General features: G+C 54.0%; 1 protein-coding gene across 1 annotated transcript in view; it reads right to left on the minus strand.

The window, feature by feature from the left end:
- AREG (amphiregulin) overlaps positions 1-6,363 on the minus strand; it is a 16,392-nt gene that overhangs the window by 7,769 nt on the left and 2,260 nt on the right. The gene's annotated exons all lie outside the window — the stretch shown is intronic.

Consider the following 6,363-nt stretch of genomic DNA (forward strand, 5'->3'; position numbering starts at 1 on the left):
GGCCAGCCTGGCATCAACCAGCACAGCGCCTCGGCGTGCAGGCAATGCAGCACGGCGGTGATGGCCACCGGCTGTGCACAGAGAGGTTGGGTGGGACATCGGGGGGGCTTTTCCCCAATGGCGGTGTCCTGGCAAAGCCCTGGCTGCTTCTCCGAGAGGACACCCTCCAGAGGCCAGGTGTTTTAGGACACTCAGGGTGGGATCCTGCCGCAAGCCCCAGCTCTGCTGCGTGCTGTCGGGGAGGAGGCTCTAAGCTTGGTCGTGGCCTTCTTCCAGGGCTGGAAGGACACTTGGACTCTGCCCCCAGGCTGAGCTCCCGGAGGACGTCCCCAGGAGCAGTGAAAGGAGGAGAAGCCTTGAGGGGGCTGCAAGGCTCGGCCCCGGGGGCTGCCCCACTGCGGCTGGGCCGGCGGGGCAGGTTGCTGGGCCAGCAAAGGGCAGGGCTCACCTTTGGGAAGGTGCTGGTTCCCCGTGGATGCAGAGTGCCACCTACTGAGCCACTGCTCCCAGCAGCACCCGGGGTTTGCCAGCAGGACACCCGGGCTGGGGCTGCTGCTCAGAGTGCCCTTGCCCGCTCTGGCTGCTCCATCATGCTGGTCCCAGAGGACAGGGACCTTCCCCAAAGGCTGGTGAGCTCAGTAGGGTGCACCTTAGAGATTAGCAGGCAGCCTGTGCAGGGAGCTGCACGTACGGGCACAGCCGGAATCTTTCCTTGGTGTCTGCCCTGAGCCAGACCTTGTTTTCCACAGGCTGGTGGCACAGTGGGAGGAGATGGGCCCGTGGTACGCTGCCCTGTTCTCGCTGAAGGAAACGAAAGCCTCGGGAGCCGGCCTGGTCCTTCCTCTGCCTCAACAGTCTTTTTGCGAGCCCTGAAAACCTTCAGCGCAGCCTGGACTCAGACAGCACCCGACAGCACCCGGCGCAGGTGGTGCTGGGGCCAACTTTTTTCCCCTCTGGTCTCTGGCCACATCTGTGGAATACGGCACTGTGGCCCTGTCAGAAGGGAGGTTTCTCTCCTTCAGTCTGCCTCTCTACTCCCAGGCTTATCTCCAGAAAATGTCCCAGCAATGAAGACTGTGGCTGTGCTTCCTGCTGTGGAGCAGCACATCATCTGGCTACCTGCAGCCCTGGGGCCACAAGGCCCACCCTGGCAAGGACCTGGTGTCCTGAGGCAGCGGGTCAGCATCTCCCGCTCTGTGGTGAATCCCAGCAAATCTTCCTGAGTTGACATTAATGTGCTCTCCCCTTTTGCTTGGCAAGCTCCTTGGGACCCGCTGTCCTCCTCACCGACCACGGCCTGCCACCTTGAGATGACTCAAAAGGAAGGATGTGCCCAGGATGTGAAACTGCAGGTGGCCAGCTCTGTTTTTTGCTGGAAGCCCCCGGATTGGCAGAGTATTTGGATTGTATTTCCTTCTGCTCTGACCCTGGGGACCAGGGTGAAGAGCCACCCTGCTCTCGCCCCGGCCGGGGTGGCCAGCACACAGCCCGTCCATTCCCCAGCCGGGCCGCGGCAATCAGGGGCGTAGGCAGGGACTTGCGGAGGCGAAGCGACATTGATGCCGACAGCTGCCTGGCTTTGGCGGAGCGCGCTGGGGCATCGTGTCTTCCAGAAGCGTCCGAGCGCCAACTGCCGTCTCGTTACTCACTCTCTTTACTTTTGATAAAACCCCCGAGAAATGCGTGAAGGGGAAGGAAATGTCTGAAATACCTGCCCATTAATTTTCTTCACTGACATCAAATGTTTATTTTGCAAGGGCGGGCACAGCTGACCTGGGTGTTTGAACATGAGTTATCCTTTCTCATCCATCCAGTTGAGAACAGGTGGAAAAGGGCAATGACTCAAGCCGGAGCGGTGTCTGTCCGGGCAGCTCACCAGACTTTCACTTGACTTGTGATCTGCAGACGCCAGGATCTTCTGCTATCAGCAGCTCCCTCATAGGCAGGGAGGGAGCTTTGAAGTCGGGTTCCGTCTGATGTAAATCAAGATTGCTGTAATAACGAAGATGTAGGTGCGCAGCCGGGGTGTTGGCGAGGAGGGAAGCGGACAGGCCCGGATACTGCCTTTCTGTGGAAAGATTTTGTTAGCCTCCGAGATACGCAGGCGTCCAGCTGGCCGAGCATCCCTGCTGTGAAAGCCCTTGGCAGATAACGTTTTTCTAAGATGGTGACGTTCTCCCTATCCTCCACTCCTTTCCCCGAGACTGAAGTGGGGATTGTGTGAGCCAAACCTGTCCAGAAAGGGAATAATTTATGCACTTGCACTGCATCAGCTGTTCACCCTGAGGATCTGCCCCGTGGCATGTGTTTTCTGTCACTCCGCATGTGACTGCAAAACCTTTCAAAGCATGTCTAAAGAGAAAAACAAAAAGGGCAGAATCTGCTGGCCCCTGCAACGACAAGATCTGGGTTTTTCCCTCATTTACATCAATACAAAGGAAAACCAGCCCCCCTGAAAATCTAAGGGGTGCCTTCTCAGCCAACGGAAACCCCAGCAACCCCGAGCATCCCTGCTTAATCTGATAAAACAGGCAGTGGTGCTAAGGAGTTCAATGCTACCAAATCGCAGCAGCGGGATTTTACACGTGCTTTCCACAGGCTTTTGCAAACAGCAGGCAGTGGGGAACAAGGCCTGACGGTTTGCAGAATATCCCGGGCCGTGCCGTGGCTCCTGTCGTTGCCTGCTCACCGGCACTAGATACAGCTGAGCAGGACAGGCTGGCCTCAGCTTTGCATCGGTGGTGGGGAACGTGTTGCAAGCCTGTCCAGGACGGCAGTCCTGCCACGTGCTAGGAGGTTTTTTGGGATGCTGCCTGCTGTTAGCACACTGCCCTGGGCTTCGACTGCTCTATTTTCCATACACCACGCACCGAGTAACTCCTGTTTGACCAAACACATCCTCCAGCACTCACCCACTCGTTTTTGTGCAATGGCTCAATTTGCAAATGCTCAGGGGCAGATCCTGACCCCAGCAGTAATTGTAAGGACCTGAAGCCGCAAGCTGGGTGAAGCAATACGGGATTTACACTAGAATGGGGAGCTGTCCCTCAGCTAACCATCTCCCTCTCTCGTACCACATCCTGCCATGCTGGAGAACAGGGAAAATTGCTGCCCTGTTTTCCATTTCCTCGGGCGATTCCCCCAGCACTCGCTGGTGAGGGCCGGCTTGCGGCCCTACCCATGCCCCCGCCAAGGCAGGCTCCCCGCAGTACGCCAGTGCAAAACCACCCTCCTGACGATGCCCCATGGGACAGAGAGGGCTAGGTGCCTTAGCTAGGAATCCCTAAAGAAACCGAGGCCAGAGCTCGGCTGTTGTAGTCAGCGCCATTGCACGGATTCACCCAAGCAAAGTTACTGTGGCCCTTTACCTTCTCTATGATAGCGTTTCCCCTGCGCTGCACGTTATTTTATACACTCAGAGTACCACGTCGTCGTTCGATGGGCAAAATCATCAGAACATCTCTCTTCCCTGTGACGTTTCCAGGATTGCAAGCCAGCGCGGTCCCTGCAGAGGAGAACGCCCAGCTCATTGCTTTCCAAAGGCGTCTGCAGCTACGGGATCGTTCTGCGAGTGCTCCAGAAGTACTCGTTCTAAAAGGAAGAGAAAAAAAAATAATGTTTAAATGTGGAGCTGCGCTCAAGGTAGCAAAAGCTGCCTGGCTGCTCTTCGTTAAGCTTCGGTGGTCTCCCAGCTCAGTCACAGAACGCACTCGACTTGGAGAGTGTGTGCATGTGCGCAGCGTGGCTGTTGGAAAAAAGATGCCAATACTTTTGAAAATACAGGCTCTTTTTCCTCTAGTGTCTTCGAGATTGAGCTGAAAAAGAGCCGGAGCAGAAATCTTCATATTAAAAAAAGCCTCCACAAAACAAAATGCCACCACATGGTTGTTTTAAAAGCTGAAACCACCTCTAATACCTGGAACCTCAGCTATGAATCTTCTGGTTTCTTCATTCCACGCAACTTCTAGACAACCACTTTTTTTGCTTACTGTAAAAAAGTGACTTTCTGTAGGCATGGGTGGTTTTTGATTATCACATGCTGCCTGCAGCCTTCTTTTTAAGGAGCAAAAAATGCCACCACATGGTTGTTTTAAAAGTTGAAACCACCTCTAATACCTGGAACCTCAGCTATGAATCTTCTGGTTTCTTCATTCCACACAACTTCTGGACAACCACTTTTTTTGCTTACTGTAAAAAAGTGACTTTCTGTAGGCATGGGTGGTTTTTGATTATCACATGCTGCCTGCAGCCTTCTTTTTAAGGAGCACTGTGCACAATCAGGGCAAATACAACAGCTAGTTCGAAGGGTGGAGGAACAATCTTTTATAGTCACAAGGCAAGACAAAATTCCTTGAGATGGCCTCGTGCGGATGGAGCAGCAACGATTTGGGGTTACCTTTCAGGCTCCCCTAAGAGGATCTTGGCCACGGAAGTCCGGCTGACCTAAAGCGTGTTGGTGCCAATGAAAGTTGCAGTGGGTAGTTTGACTAACTGAGTTTGTTAAGTGGGGTGAATAATAAATCCCTTTCCTCACCTTGGTGGCTTGGGTATGAAGTCACCTTGGAGATGCGTATCACAACTCATTTGAAAGCACACAGCATGTGAGTAAATTATATGGTACTGCCCGTTTTGAGGGATTGCAGTCTCACAGGAGGGCTGGGAACAGGTGACAGAAATAGCGTGGTGTTTTTCTTCTGTGTCGCATGTTATTTCCAACAGTGGCCAGAGTAATAGGCAAATAAAGGACACGTGAGGATTGTTGGGGAGTTTTCTGCTGGAAGCGCAGCTGAAGTCTTAGCTTTTTACTTTCATATCTTCCTTCCACAATGTTTTTTTCACCCTGGTTCCCAAGCTGAGAGGCTGCTGAGGCAGGTAAACACGCACAGATGAACGGAGCGTGGATGTCCTGCTGCGTGAAAAGCTTTAATCTCAGCAGAAAACGCTGTGAGCTGCCTGGATCCATCCCCTGCAGGAACCCAGGCAAATCCCCTCGGCCAGGAAGGGCCCTCTCCCATCCAAACAGAATGCTTTTTGTCTCGACATCTTCACAACGACACATACAGCCCACGGCGTGGGAGAGGGGCTGCCGTTTTGTCGCTGCGCGCCCGTTTCTCCCCTCCGCTGCGCTCACTGCTCTGTTGGTGCTCAACTCCCGTCATCTGACATGAGAATCAAAGACATGCCCTGCCCCCGTGTCCACCGCCGTCACTGGGGGTCACGCGCCCTGCCCGTCTCCTGCCTGACAGAAAGGGGATGCAGAGCCCCCGACTCTCTCCCATCTGGGATTAACAGGGGCGGGATGAAGCAAAGGTCAGATCCAGGCCTGGTGGGGGCAAACTGAGCAGAAATGGTGCACAAAGAAGTTCCCGATTCTTCTCTGACCCGATGTGACTTTTGCCTGGGTGTCGTGGTCACCCGCGCCCCAGGGAAGGCCCTTTGCCCGGCTGTTGGAGGGACCCTCTTACTGCCAATCCAAGTTTGCATTGCTGAGCTCCCTGCAGCTGGAGGAGAGCAACGGGTCTTTGGCGTAAGCGAGACTCGCCCTATCTCCCCTGATGTGAATGGTTTTCCTTCTGATTCACCCCACCATCGGGACAGCACCTGGTACCGCCTCCCCACAGCTGAGTTTTTGCCTAGTGCCTTCCCATCCCTGCACCAGGAGGTGAATTTTCTTTACCTATTTGAAGTCATTTCGTATGTGAAGAAGCAATGAATCACAAAGAGAAGCCTACAGCAATTAGAAACTCCTTTCCTCTCACCTTTGCCAAAGCTAGATTTTTTCCCTAGAACAAAGCCCAGGCAAGCCTTCCTACGCACAACAACGATTACGTAGATCGCTCTGGATTTTGTTTTTTTTCACAGGCCATGAGCAAGCAAAGAAGCTCAGGAAAACACTCTATTTCACTGGCATGTTTGTTATGCTTCCTTGGAAATCCCATTGTTTGCTGGCAGTGCCTGCTTTTGGCTACAAGCGCTGTGCCCTCGTGACGTCGGCTGCCTTTAATTGTGCCAGGGTGCTAGCAAATAAGCATGAAATTTGGCAAACTGAAAAGGTGCCACAGGAGTAAGTCAGTCCTGGCGGTTCGGGCGTTCATTTTGACGTGCTGAGGTGGGCTCGGTGAGCGAGGCTGCTTCCAGTCCCACGTGCCCATCCATCGGCGAAACCTGCGCAGGCAGTACACCTCGTGTCCCCTCTTCCTTGCCTGTTGCTGTCACCCTGGCCAGCTGGAGTGTGGGGCCAGTGCTTTCCCAGGAGAGGACTGCTGAGACACACCATGTGAGTAAGGTCTCGTTTGCATAAAGATTGCACACTCATGCTGTGAAGGAGGTTTCCTAGGCACAGTCTCATTTCCTCCTGTAGGT

This window comes from Egretta garzetta, unplaced genomic scaffold (genome assembly GCF_000687185.1).
Source record: "Egretta garzetta isolate BGI_Z169 unplaced genomic scaffold, ASM68718v1 scaffold378, whole genome shotgun sequence".
Classification (NCBI taxonomy): domain Eukaryota; kingdom Metazoa; phylum Chordata; class Aves; order Pelecaniformes; family Ardeidae; genus Egretta; species Egretta garzetta.